Source organism: Oncorhynchus tshawytscha, linkage group LG03 (genome assembly GCF_018296145.1).
Source record: "Oncorhynchus tshawytscha isolate Ot180627B linkage group LG03, Otsh_v2.0, whole genome shotgun sequence".
In the NCBI taxonomy this organism is placed as follows: domain Eukaryota; kingdom Metazoa; phylum Chordata; class Actinopteri; order Salmoniformes; family Salmonidae; genus Oncorhynchus; species Oncorhynchus tshawytscha.
Window position 1 is genome coordinate 79,800,147 of NC_056431.1, and position 15,206 is coordinate 79,815,352.

A 15,206-nucleotide genomic window follows, 5' to 3' on the forward strand; every position below is an offset into this window, starting at 1 on the left:
GCACAGTACACCATAACGTTGGTACTTTATTTATAGTATTTTATCAAATGTGTGTCTATTATTTATTTACTATTATTGTGACCAACAGATGCATGTCTGTGTTCCCAGTCATTTGAAGTCTATAGATTAAGGCCTAATGAATTTATTTACATTGACTGATTTCTGTAACTCGGTAAAATCTTGGAAATTGTTGCATGTTGCATTTCTATATTTTTATTCAGTTTATATGAACGTCAAGATTGTCCAAAGCTGTCATCAAGGCAAAGGGTGGCTACTTAGAAGAAACTAAAATATATTTGGATTTGTTTAACACTTTTTTTTGGTTACTACATGATTCCATATGTGTTATTTTATAGTTTTGATGTCTTCACTATTATTCTACAATGTAGAAAATGGTAAAACTAAAGAAAAACCCTGGAATGAGTAGGTGTTCTACAACTGGTGATTGATACTGTATTTATACAGGGTAGTTGTGCAGTATGAGTTGGGGAGGTGGAGGCCTTGGTCGATGGCTGGCTCTATGGTTTGGTCGATGGCTGGCTCTATGGTTGGGTCGATGGCTGGCTCTATGGTTGGGTCGATGGCTGGCTCTATGGTTTGGTCGATGGCTGGCTCTATGGTTGGGTCGATGGCCGGCTCTATGGTTGGGTCGATGGCTGGCTCTATGGTTGGGTCGATGGCTGGCTCCATGGTTTGGTTGGGTCGATGGCTGGCTCTATGGTTGGGTCGATGGCTGGCTCTATGGTTGGGTCGATGGCTGGCTCTATGGTTGGGTCGGCGGTGCTTTCATGTTTCCCACCAGAAGTCTGTTGTTGGTGGATATTATATATGCTAATTTATGAACATTTAAGTAGTTATACTTGGGTGCGTGGGTCCCTGGCTGCGTGGGTCCCTGGCTGTGTGGGTCTGTATTGCGGTCAGTAGTAATCCTATGCGAAGGCTGTCTCCAAGGCACATGTAGCTAGGCAACCCCCTGCATTTGCCTTGGCAGGCCTGCTCCATCCATGGCTAAAGCCAGTGTGTGAGAGAAACACGCTATCAAACGTTTGTTTTATGAAACTAAATAAATATTGCACTCTGACCCACAAAACGTATTTGCTAGATTCATGATAGTGTTAGACAAATCAATGAAAGTGAACTTCAAAATGTGATTGTAGTTGGAATTTGCTGCAGCTGCTGGTGAGTAATGAATCTGCTTCTGCCATGACTTACTGCATCGCTATTGAAAGCAGTTGATTGGTTGCTAAAATCCCTCTACCTCTTGATTGGTTAGAAGCTATTGTTCTGATTTCAGATTTGAATAGCAGAGAAGTAGAGGAAGATGTTGTACCCTCTAACATGTTGCCTAAGTTGTTTTGGCAAAGTGGTCAAAGTTGCTAATCTGTGTCAAAAGTTGTGTTTACAGCGAATGGAATGTTAGAGGTGATTTCACAATGGGACCTTTTTAGAAAGTTGTGGAAATCCCATGAAAGTGAAGGAAGGAATAAAACGCATAGAAGATACACTACATGACCAACAACGTTATGTGGACAACTGCTCTTTGAACATCTCATTCCAAAATTATGAGTGTTAATTATAGAGTTGGTCCCCCCCTTTGCTGCTATAACAGCCTCCACTCTTCTGGGAAGGCTTTCCACTAGATGTAGGAACACTGCTGCTATAACAGCCTCCACTCTTCTGGGAAGGCTTTCCACTAGATGTTGGAACATTGCTGCTATAACAGCCTCCACTCTTCTGGGAAGGCTTTCCACTAGATGTTGGAACATTGCTGCTATAACAGCCTCCACTCTTCTGGGAAGGCTTTCCACTAGATGTTGGAACATTGCTGCTATAACAGCCTCCACTCTTCTGGGAAGGCTTTCCACTAGATGTAGGAACACTGCTGCTATAACAGCCTCCACTCTTCTGGGAAGGCTTTCCACTAGATGTTGGAACATTGCTGCTATAACAGCCTCCACTCTTCTGGGAAGGCTTTCCACTAGATGTAGGAATACTGCTGCTATATTGCTGCTATATAGCTGCTATAACATTTGAAGGGGTGTCCGATGTCGTGTTTGTATACACGCACACTATTCCAGACAGGACTGCGCGTTTTAAAGTTGGAATGATGTTTCTAGCTTCAACAGTTTAGAAGGAGGAACTCTCCAAATAATCAAAGTATGTTAAAGATTTAAAGTGAGGCACTCTTGCTTCACAAGTAGCATTTTAATAATATCATTAGTCATATTTTTGATAATTAGAAAATACTTTATTTCTCAAAACTAGGACCCTTCATGTTAAACACTATCATCAATTGAACTATCTTGAAGTATTGTTCAGGAGTGTGGCGGCTAGTTGGGATATTCGGCATAGCTCCATCCATCATCCTTTCTTCTATTGGTGTCCCAGGCTGAACAGGCTCTCAGCAGGGATAGGACATCTCTCTCGCTATCTCTCTCGCTCTCTCGCTCTCGCTCAGCTCCTGCTGCTGTGGAAGTTGAGAATAGCCTCCACGAGCTCTGTGCCTCAACAACCTGCCCTGGGCCTGTCTCTCAGTCTCTGAAGCACCACAGAGGGGGCCTGAGATTTACACCATTCGCTCCAGAAGCTAACTACGCAGGAATCACAGTGGGCTAGATTATACCCGGAGACTAGAGAGAGAGAGAGATACCTCGGCAGCGACGAAGCAGCAGTTCTGGACAAAAACGGTTAGGGGTACAGGACACAGAAGAGCTAGAAAACAAGGCTCCAGTCAGAGGCCTGCTGTAAGATACAGTAGGGACCCCTGATGTACTGAAACCCCCTGATGTACTGTAAGCTACAGTAGGAAACCCCTGATGTACTGAAACCCCTGATGTACTGAAACCCCTGATGTACTGTAACCCCTGATGTACTGAAACCCCTGATGTACTGAAACCCCTGATGTACTGTAAGCTACAGTAGGAACCCCTGATGTACTGTAACCCCTGATGTACTGAAACCCCTGATGTACTGTAAGCTACAGTAGGAAACCCCTGATGTACTGTAACCCCTGATGTACTGTAAGCTACAGTAGGAAACCCCTGATGTACTGTAACCCCTGATGTACTGTAAGCTACAGTAGGAAACCCCTGATGTACTGTAACCCCTGATGTACTGTAATACAGTAGGAAACCCCTGATGTACTGTAACCCCTGATGTACTGTACTACAGTAGGAAACCCCCTGATGTACTGTAAGCTACAGTAGGAAACCCCTGATGTACTGAAACCCCTGATGTACTGTAAGCTACAGTAGGAAACCCCTGATGTACTGAAACCCCTGATGTACTGTAAGCTACAGTAGGAAACCCCTGATGTACTGTAACCCCTGATGTACTGTAAGCTACAGTAGGAAACCCCTGATGTACTGTAACCAGTAGGAAACCCCTGATGTACTGAAACCCCTGATGTACTGTAAGCTACAGTAGGAAACCCCTGATGTACTGTAACCCCTGATGTACTGTAAGCTACAGTAGGAAACCCCTGATGTACTGTAACCCCTGATGTACTGTAAGGTAAAACCCCTGATGTACTGTAAGCTACAGTAGGAAACCCCTGATGTACTGAAACCCCTGATGTACTGTAAGAGGTAACCCCCCCTGATGTACTGTAAACCCCTGATGTACTGTGAAAACCCCTGATGTACTGTAAGCTGTAGGAAACCCCCCTGATGTACTGTAAACCCCTGATGTACTGTGAAGCTAACAGTATGAAACCCCTGATGTACTGTAACCCCTGATGTACTGTAGGTAACCCCTGATGTACTGTAAGGTAACCCCTGATGTACTGTAAGATATAGTAGGAAACCCCTGATGTACTGTAAGCCCCTGATGTAGTAGGAAACCCCTGATGTACTGAAACCCCTGATGTACTGTAAGATACAGTAGGAAACCCCTGATGTACTGTAACCCCTGATGTACTGTAAGGTAACCCCTGATGTACTGTAGGGAACCCCTGATGTACTGTAACCCCTGATGTGTACTGTAATACAGTAGGAAACCCCTGATGTACTGTAACCCCCTGATGTACTGTAAGCTACAGTAGGAAACACCCTGATGTACTGTAAGGTATAGTAGGTAACCCCCTGATGTAATGAAACCCCCTGATGTACTGTAAGTTACAGTAGGAAATCCCCTGATGTACTGTAAGCTACAGTAGGAAACCCCCTGATGTACTGTAACCCCCTGATGTACTGTAAGCTACAGTAGGATTCCCCTGATGTACTGTAACCCCCTGATGTAATGTAACCCCCTGATGTACTATAAGCTACAGTAGGAAACCCCTGATGTACTGTAACCCCTGATGTACTGTAAGCTACAGTAGGATTCCCCTGATGTACTGAAACCCCTGATGTACTGTAACCCCTGATGTACTGTAAGATAAGTAGGAAACCCCTGATGTACTGTAAGGGAACCCCTGATGTACTGAAACCCCTGATGTACTGAAACCCCCTGATGTACTGTAAGCTATGTAGGAAACCCCTGATGTACTGTAAGATACAGTAGGAAACCCCTGATGTACTGTAAGATATAGTAGGAAACCCCCTGATGTACTGTAATCCCCTGATGTACTGAAATCCCCTGATGTACTGTAAGATATAGTAGGAAACCCCCTGATGTACTATAAGCTACAGTAGGAAACCCCCTGATGTACTGTAACCCCCTGATGTACTATAAGCTACAGTAGGAAACACCCTGATGTACTGTAAGCTACAGTAGGAAACCCCTGATGTACTGAAACCCCCTGATGTACTGTAAGCTACAGTAGGAAACCCCCTGATGTACTGTAAGCTACAGTAGGATTCCCCTGATGTACTGTAACCCCCTGATGTACTGAAAGATATAGTAGGAAACCCCCTGATGTACTGTAAGATACAGTAGTCTGTAACAAAATGTGTACTATAAGCTAGTAGGAAACTCCCTGGTGTACTGGAAGTGAACACTGGAAACATCCTGATGTACTGTCATATAGAACACTGGACAGCATCCTAGTTAGTCCCTGATTATAGAACAGCAGCAGCATCCTGATGTACTGTCAATAGAACACTGGAAAGCATCCTGTTGGTCTGTCATATAGAACACTGGAGCAGCAGCAGCATCCTGTTGTACTGTCAATAGAACACCCCTGATGTAGCATCCTGTTAGGTCTGTCATATAGAAACCCATCCTGTTAGGTCTGTATATAGAAACTGGAGCCATTCTGTTGTCTGTCATAGAACACTGGAAACAGCATCCTGTTGGTCTGTCATATAGAACACTGGAACAGCATCCTGTTGTCTGTCATATAGAACACTGGAGCAGCATCCTGTTAGGTCTGTCATATAGAACACTGGAGCAGCATCCTGTTAGGTCTGTCATATAGAACACTGGAGCAGCATCCTGTTAGGTCTGTCATATAGAACACTGGAGCAGCATCCTGTTAGGTCTGTGATATAGAACACTGGAGCAGCATCCTGTTAGGTCTGTCATATAGAACACTGGAGCAGCATCCTGTTAGGTCTGTCATATAGAACACTGGAGCAGCATCAGCATCCTGTTAGGTCTGTCATATAGAACAGCAGCAGCATCCTGTTAGGTCTGTCATATAGAACACTGGAGCAGCAGCAGCATCCTGTTAGGCCTGTCATATAGAACACTGGAGCAGCATCCTGTTAGGTCTGTCATATAGAACACTGGAGCAGCATCCTGTTAGGTCTGTCATATAGAACACTGGAGCAGCATCCTGTTAGGTCTGTCATATAGAACACTGGAGCAGCATCCTGTTAGGTCTGTCATATAGAACACTGGAGCAGCATCATCATCCTGTTAGGTCTGTCATATAGAACACTGGAGCAGCAGCAGCATCCTGTTAGGTCTGTCATATAGAACACTGGAGCAGCATCCTGTTAGGTCTGTCATATAGAACACTGGAGCAGCATCCTGTTAGGTCTGTCATATAGAACACTGGAGCAGCATCATCATCCTGTTAGGTCTGTCATATAGAACACTGGAGCAGCAGCAGCATCCTGTTAGGCCTGTCATATAGAACACTGGAGCAGCATCCTGTTAGGCCTGTCATATAGAACACTGGAGCAGCATCATCCTGTTAGGTCTGTCATATAGAACACTGGAGCAGCATCCTGTTAGGTCTGTCATATAGAACACTGGAGCAGCATCCTGTTAGGTCTGTCATATAGAACACTGGAGCAGCATCCTCATCCTGTTAGGTCTGTCATATAGAACACTGGAGCAGCATCATCATCCTGTTAGGTCTGTCATATAGAACACTGGAGCAGCAGCAGCATCCTGTTAGGCCTGTCATATAGAACACTGGAGCAGCATCCTGTTAGGTCTGTCATATAGAACACTGGAGCAGCATCATCCTGTTAGGTCTGTCATATAGAACACCGGAGCAGCAGCAGCATCCTGTTAGGCCTGTCATATAGAACACTGGAGCAGCATCCTGTTAGGTCTGTCATATACAACACTGGAGCAGCATCCTGTTAGGTCTGTCATATAGAACACTGGAGCAGCATCCTGTTAGGCCTGTCATATAGAACACTGGAGCAGCATCATCCTGTTAGGTCTGTCATATAGAACACTGGAGCAGCAGCAGCATCCTGTTAGGCCTGTCATATAGAACACTGGAGCAGCATCCTGTTAGGTCTGTCATATAGAACACTGGAGCAGCAGCATCATCCTGTTAGGCCTGTCATATAGAACACTGCAGCATCATGTTAGGTCTGTCATATAGAACACTGGAGCAGCAGCAGCATCCTGTTAGGTCTGTCATATAGAACACTGGAGCAGCATCCTGTTAGGTCTGTCATATAGAACACTGGAGCAGCATCAGGTCATCCTGTTAGGTCTGTCATATAGAATACTGGAGCAGCATCCTGGAGCTGTCATATAGAACAGCAGCAGCATCCTGTTAGGTCTGTCATATAGAACACTGGAGCAGCATCCTGTTAGGTCTGTCATATAGAACACTGGAGCAGCATCATCATCCTGTTAGGTCTGTCATATAGAACACTGGAGCAGCATCCTGTTAGGTCTGTCATATAGAACACTGGAGCAGCATCCTGTTAGGTCTGTCATATAGAACACTGGAGCAGCATCCTGTTAGGTCTGTCATATAGAACACTGGAGCAGCATCCTGTTAGGTCTGTCATATAGAACACTGGAGCAGCATCCTGTTAGGTCTGTCATATAGAACACTGGAGCAGCATCCTGTTAGGTCTGTCATATAGAACACTGGAGCAGCATCCTGTTAGGTCTGTCATATAGAACACTGGAGCAGCATCCTGTTAGGTCTGTCATATAGAACACTGGAGCAGCATCCTGTTAGGTCTGTCATATAGAACACTGGATGCAGCAGCATCCTGTTAGGTCTGTCATATAGAACACTGGAGCAGCATCCTGTTAGGTCTGTCATATAGAACACTGGAGCAGCAGCATCCTGTTAGGTCTGTCATATAGAACACTGGAGCAGCATCCTGTTAGGTCTGTCATATAGAACACTGGAGCAGCATCAGCATCCTGTTAGGTCTGTCATATAGAACACTGGAGCAGCATCCTGTTAGGTCTGTCATATAGAACACTGGAGCAGCATCATCATCCTGTTAGGTCTGTCATATAGAACACTGGAGCAGCATCCTGTTAGGCCTGTCATATAGAACACTGGAGCAGCATCATCTGTTAGGTCTGTCATATAGAACACTGGAGCAGCATCCTGTTAGGTCTGTCATATAGAACACTGGAGCAGCATCCTGTTAGGTCTGTCATATAGAACACTGGAGCAGCATCATCATCCTGTTAGGTCTGTCATATAGAACACTGGAGCAGCAGCAGCATCCTGTTAGGCCTGTCATATAGAACACTGCAGCAGCATCCTGTTAGGTCTGTCATATAGAACACTGCAGCAGCATCCTGTTAGGTCTGTCATATAGAACACAGCAGCAGCATCCTGTTAGGTCTGTCATATAGAACACAGCAGCAGCATCCTGTTAGGTCTGTCATATAGAACAGCAGCAGCAGCATCCTGTTAGGTCTGTCATATAGAACACTGGAGCAGCATCCTGTTAGGTCTGTCATATAGAACACTGCAGCAGCATCCTGTTAGGTCTGTCATATAGAACACTGCAGCAGCATCCTGTTAGGTCTGTCATATAGAACACTGCAGCAGCAGCATCCTGTTAGGTCTGTCATATAGAACACAGGAGCAGCAGCAGCAGCATCCTGTTAGGCCTGTCATATAGAACACTGGAGCAGCATCAGCATCCTGTTAGGTCTGTCATATAGAACACTGGAGCAGCATCCTCCTGTTAGGTCTGTCATATAGAACACTGGAGCAGCAGCAGCATCCTGTTAGGCCTGTCATATAGAACACTGGAGCAGCATCCTGTTAGGTCTGTCATATAGAACACTGGAGCAGCATCCTGTTAGGTCTGTCATATAGAACACTGGAGCAGCATCATCATCCTGTTAGGTCTGTCATATAGAACACTGGAGCAGCATCCTGTTAGGTCTGTCATATAGAATACTGGAGCAGCATCCTGTTAGGTCTGTCATATAGAACACTGCAGCAGCATCCTGTTAGGTCTGTCATATAGAGCAGCAGCATCCTGTTAGGCCTGTCATATAGAACACTGGAGCAGCATCATCCTGTTAGGTCTGTCATACAGAACACTGGAGCAGCATCATCCTGTTAGGTCTGTCATATAGAATACTGGAGCAGCATCCTGTTAGGTCTGTCATATAGAACACTGCAGCAGCATCCTGTTAGGTCTGTCATATAGAGCAGCAGCATCATGTTAGGTCTGTCATATAGAATACTGGAGCAGCATCCTGTTAGGTCTGTCATATAGAACACTGGAGCAGCATCCTGTTAGGTCTGTCATATAGAACACTGGAGCAGCATCATCATCCTGTTAGGTCTGTCATATAGAATACTGGAGCAGCATCCTGTTAGGCCTGTCATATAGAACACTGGAGCAGCATCATCATCCTGTTAGGTCTGTCATATAGAACACTGGAGCAGCATCCTGTTTAGGTCTGTCATATAGAACACTGCAGCAGCATCCTGTTAGGTCTGTCATATAGAACACTGGAGCAGCATCATCCTGTTAGGTCTGTCATACAGAACACTGGAGCAGCATCCTGTTAGGTCTGTCACATAGAACACTGGAGCAGCATCATCATCCTGTTAGGTCTGTCATATAGAATACTGGAGCAGCATCCTGTTAGGTCTGTCATATAGAACACTGCAGCAGCATCCTGTTAGGTCTGTCATATAGAACACTGCAGCAGCATCCTGTTAGGTCTGTCATATAGAGCAGCAGCATCCTGTTAGGCCTGTCATATAGAACACTGGAGCAGCAGCAGCATCCTGTTAGGCCTGTCATATAGAACACTAGAGCAGCATCCTGTTAGGCCTGCTATATTGTGGTTAGGGAGCATAATAGGTTTTCTATAACAACTCCTACTCTAAGGATCTGTCAGAAATGGCAACCTCTTCCCATGGGGCGCTGGTCAAAAGTAGTGCACTTTATAGGGGATAAGGCGCCATTTGGGACTTTTTAAGTGGCCATATCAGACAGTGTTGTTAAGCAATTATGTCCACATCTGACCTTTTTGGAGGTCGGAGTCAGATGTATAGAATAGCATTAATGCACACAGAGAGACTGGCAGCTGTAGCTTCTCTCTGGGATGACTATGGGCTGATGGAGGATGGGATTCCCAGTGTTTCTCCTCCTGTTAACTCCTTCCTCCTTCTCATCCCCTGACTGGCTGGGGATAGAGCTTTGGGATGCATTTCACTCTGCTGTGCTCTGTTGTTCAGGTCATCATTGTAGAGTAGAATGTGTTCTCAATGACTAGTTAAAGAAATGCAAATATATCAATAAAATGCTGTTGTGGAGGGCACCTGTGGAGGCCAAGGAAGAGAGGGAACCCTGGTGGAGAGAGGATAGCTGTGGAGGCCAAGGGAGTGAGGATACCCTGGACGGAGAGAGGATACCTGTGGAGGCCAAGGAAGAGAGGGAACCCTGGTGGGGAGAGAGGGTACCCTGGCGGAGAGAGCAATGGTACCCTGGTGGAGAGTGGGTACCCGGGCAGAGAGAGGATACCTGTGGAGGCCAAGGGAGAGAGGAATGGTACCCTGGCGGAGAGAGGAATGGTACCCTGGCGGAGAGAGGATACCTGTATAGGCCAAGGGAGAGAGGATACCCTGGCGGAGAGAGGAATGGTACCCTGGCGGAGAGAGGATAGCTGTGGAGGCCAAGGGAGTGAGGATACCCTGGACGGAGAGAGGATACCTGTGGAGGCCAAGGAAGAGAGGGAACCCTGGTGGGGAGAGGGGTACCCTGGGCCAAGGGAGAGAGCAATGGTACCCTGGCGGAGAGAGGATACCTGGTGGAGGCCAAGGGAGAGAGGGTACCCTGGCGGAGAGAGGATACCTGTGGAGGCCAAGGGAGAGAGGAATGGTACCCTGGCGGAGAGAGGAGGCCATGGTACCCTGGCGGAGAGAGGATACCTGTATAGGCCAAGGGAGAGAGGATACCCTGGCGGAGAGAGGAATGGTACCCTGGCGGAGAGAGGATACCTGTGGAGGCCAAGGGAGAGAGGAATGGTACCCTGGCGGAGAGGGAATGGTGGTACCCTGGCAGAGAGAGGATACCTGTATAGGCCAAGGGAGAGAGGATACCCTGGCGGAGAGAGGATACCTGTGGAGGCCAAGGGAGAGAGGGGTACCCTGGCGGAGAGAGGATATGGGAGGCCAAGGGAGAGAGGAATACCCTGGCGGAGAGAGGATACCTGTGGAGGCCAAGGGAGAGAGGAATGGTACCCTGGCGGAGAGAGGATACCTGTGGAGGCCAAGGGAGAGAGGAATGGTACCCTGGCGGAGAGAGGATACCTGTGGAGGCCAAGGGAGAGAGGATACCCTGGCGGAGAGAGGATACCTGTGGAGGCCAAGGGAGAGCGGGAACCCTGGTGGAGAGAGGGTACCCTGGCAGAGAGATGACCCTGGTGGATAGAGGATAGCTGTGGAGGCCACGGGAGAGAGGATACCCTGGCGGAGAGAGGATACCTGTGGAGGCCAAGGAAGAGAGGGAACCATGGTGGAGAGAGAGAGGGTACCCTGGCGGAGAGAGCAATGGTACCCTGGCAGAGAGGATACCTGTGGAGGCCAAGGGAGAGAGGATACCCTGGCAGAGAGGATACCTGTGGAGGCCAAGGGAGAGAGGAATGGTACCCTGGCGGAGAGCCATACCTGGAGGCCAAGGGAGGAATGGTACCTGGCGGAGAGAGGATACCTGTGGAGGCCAAGGGAGAGAGGGGAATACCCTGGCGGAGAGAGGATACCTGTGGAGGCCAAGGGAGAGAGGAATGGTACCCTGGCGGAGAGAGGATACCTGTGGAGGCCAAGGGAGAGAATGGTACCCTGGCGGAGAGAGGATACCTGTGGAGGCCAAGGGAGAGAGGAATGGTACCCTGGCGGAGAGAGGATACCTGTGGAGGCCAAGGGAGAGAGGATGGTACCCTGGCGGAGAGAGGATACCTGTGGAGGCCAAGGGAAGAGAGGAATGGTACCCTGGTGGAGAGAGGATACCTGTGGAGGCCAAGGGAGAGAGGATGGTACCCTGGCGGAGAGGGATACCTGTGGAGGCCAAGGGAGAGAGGAATACCCTGGCGGAGAGAGGATACCTGTGGAGGCCAAGGGAGAGAGGAATGGTACCCTGGCGGAGAGAGGATACCTGTGGAGGCCAAGGGAGAGAGGAATGGTACCCTGGCGGAGAGAGGATACCTGTGGAGGCCAAGGGAGAGAGGAATGGTACCCTGGCGGAGAGAGGATACCTGTGGAGGCCAAGGGGGAATGGTACCCTGGCGGAGAGAGGATACCTGTGGAGGCCAAGGGAGAGAGGAATGGTACCCTGGCGGAGAGAGGATACCTGTGGAGGCCAAGGGAGAGAGCAATGGTGCCCTGGTGGAGAGTGGGTACCTGTGGAGGCCAAGGGAGAGAGGAATGGTACCCTGGCGGAGAGAGGATACCTGTGGAGGCCAAGGGAGAGAGGAATGGTACCCTGGCGGAGAGAGGATACCTGTGGAGGCCAAGGGAGAGAGGAATGGTACCCTGGCGGAGAGAGGATACCTGTGGAGGCCAAGGGAGAGAGGAATGGTACCCTGGCGGAGAGAGGATACCTGTGGAGGCCAAGGGAGAGAGGAATGGTACCCTGGCGGAGAGAGGATACCTGTGGAGGCCAAGGGAGAGAGGAATGGTACCCTGGCGGAGAGAGGATACCTGTGGAGGCCAAGGGAGAGAGGAATGGTACCCTGGCGGAGAGAGGATACCTGTGGAGGCCAAGGGAGAGAGGAATGGTACCCTGGCGGAGAGAGGATACCTGTGGAGGCCAAGGGAGAGAGGAATGGTACCCTGGCGGAGAGAGGATACCTGTGGAGGCCAAGGGAGAGAGGAATGGTACCCTGGCGGAGAGAGGATACCTGTGGAGGCCAAGGGAGAGAGGAATGGTACCCTGGCGGAGAGAGGATACCTGTGGAGGCCAAGGGAGAGAGGAATGGTACCCTGGCGGAGAGAGGATACCTGTGGAGGCCAAGGGAGAGAGGAATGGTACCCTGGCGGAGAGAGGATACCTGTGGAGGCCAAGGGAGAGAGGAATGGTACCCTGGCGGAGAGAGGATACCTGTGGAGGCCAAGGGAGAGAGGAATGGTACCCTGGCGGAGAGAGGATACCTGTGGAGGCCAAGGGAGAGAGGAATGGTACCCTGGCGGAGAGAGGATACCTGTGGAGGCCAAGGGAGAGAGGAATGGTACCCTGGCGGAGAGAGGAATGGAGAGAGGAATGGTACCTGGCGGAGGCCAAGGAGAGAGGAATGGTACCCTGGCGGAGAGAGGATACCTGTGGAGGCCAAGGGAGAGAGGAATGGTACCCTGGCGGAGAGAGGATACCTGTGGAGGCCAAGGGAGAGAGGATACCCTGGCGGAGGAATGGTACCCTGGCAGGAGAGGATACCTGTGGAGGCCAAGGGAGAGAGGAATGGTACCCTGGCGGAGAGAGGATACCTGTGGAGGCCAAGGGAGAGAGGATACCCTGGCGGAGAGAGGATACCTGTGGAGGCCAAGGGAGAGAGGATACCCTGGCGGAGAGAGGATACCTGTGGAGGCCAAGGGAGAGAGGGAATGGTACCCTGGCGGAGAGAGGATACCTGTGGGGGCCAAGGGAGAGGGATACCCTGGCGGAGAGAGAATGGTACCCTGGCAGAGAGAGATACCTGTGGAGGCCAAGGGAGAGAGGATACCCTGGCTGGAGGCCTGTGGAGGCCAAGGGAGAGAGGATACCCTGGCGGAGAGAGGATACCTGTGGAGGCCAAGGAGAGGGAGGGGAGAGAGGATACCTGTGGTGGCCAAGGGAGAGGGTACCCTGGCGGAGAGAGGATACCTGGGAGGCCAAGGGAGAGAGGATACCCTGGCAGAGAGGATACCTGTGGAGGCCAAGGGAGAGAGGATACCCTGGCAGAGAGGGTACCCTGGCAGAGAGATGACCCTGGTGGATAGAGGATAGCTGTGGAGGCCAAAGAGGATACCCTGGCGGAGAGAGGATACCTGTGGAGGCCAAGGAAGAGAGGGAACCCTGGTGGAGAGAGGATAGCTGGTGGAGGCCAAGGCCAAGGGAGAGAGGATACCCTGGCAGAGAGAGGATACCCTGGCAAAGAGGATGCCTGTGGAGGCCAAGGAAGAGAGGGTACCCTGGTGGAGAGAGGATAGCTGTGGAGGCCAAGGGAGAGAGGTTACCCTGGCAGAGAGAGGTTACCCTGGCAGAGAGAGGGTACCCTGGCAGAGAGAGGATAGCTGTGGGTACCCTGGCGGAGAGAGGATACCTGTGGAGGCCAAGGGAGAGAAGGTACCCTGGCAGAGAGAGGATACCCTGGCAGAGGTAGGATGGCTAGATTGGGGGGGGAAACCATTTGTCTAGTGATTGACTGGATGGGATACAGCTCAGAGATATATTTCACTGTGCTGCAATGCCCTGGATCTGCTGAGGGATGGAGAGGGAGAGAACAATATCCTGGCAGAGAGTGGCTAGCAGAGACTAGGGGGGCCTCCCAACCGGCACCCTGTTCCCTACATAGTGCACTGCTTTTGACCAGATCCTTGGCTTAAAGTAGTGCTCTTTATAGGGAATAGGGTGCAATTTGGGACACCTTCTTTTGGTTGGGGAGGCCTCAGCTCCACCAGGCCATTTAAAATCCTTAATTTGGTTGGAGAGGCTTCAGCTCCACCAGGCCATTAAAATCCTAGAATGTGTAACTAGTCCAGAGACCAACCCCAGGGTTCAGCAGTCTGATTGGCTCTGGAGTGCTGACTGCTGGTGGGCTTTTGTGGTCCATTACTGTGTGAACGTTGTGTATTAGTGTTTACTCCTGCTAGGGAGAGCACCGCCACGTCCTGCTAGGGAGAGCTCCGCCACGTCCTGCTAGGGAGAGCACCTTCACCATGTCAGGCTAGGGAGAGCGCCGCCGCCAAGTCAGGCTAGGGAGAGCGCCGCCGCCAAGTCAGGCTAGGGAGAGCGCCGCCGCCACGTCAGGCTAGGGAGAGCGCCGCCGCCACGTCAGGCTAGGGAGAGCCACGTCAGGCTAGGGAGAGCGCCGCCGCCACGTCAGGCTAGGGAGAGCGCCGCCGCCACGTCAGGCTAGGAGCGCCGCCGCCACGTCAGGCTAGGAGAGCGCCGCCGCCACGTCAGGCTAGGGAGAGCGCCGCCGCCACGTTGTGGCGAAATCTGCTCGGAGCCTTCACCGTGCGCTGCCACTTTAAGAGCGCATGAGCAGTAAGGAAGGAGGAGATAAAGAGAGCTCGTTCAGCTCTTTGGGGAGGGGCTCTTGGGTGGCGCGACAGTTTGATTGTGTGCTGTGCTGCAGAAGTTTTGTTTGTTTTCAGAGTGTGTAGTTTATAGAGTATATAACTCAATCATCGGTGTAATCGCTCTAGGTCGTGGTTGTTTTCATTTTGGACCGCGCCCGTTATGGATCGCATGGATTAGTAGCAACATTGTTGCGAAGCTTTAACAAACAAACCAACAAACCATCCAACAGTCAGACACCGGCAGGCCTGAAGACCACAGCTAAGATCTCTCTTATCTTTTTCTCTTTCTCTTCCCTCTCATTCCAGTGCTTTACCCTGCAACAGACTCTCTATTTTTCAAATGCACTTCCCA

The 15,206-nt window shown here is 50.0% G+C and overlaps 1 protein-coding gene across 1 annotated transcript in view; it reads left to right on the forward strand.

Annotated features, from left to right (window-relative positions):
- Positions 1-15,206, forward strand: part of LOC112246890 (ras-associated and pleckstrin homology domains-containing protein 1) — a 123,192-nt gene that overhangs the window by 28,960 nt on the left and 79,026 nt on the right.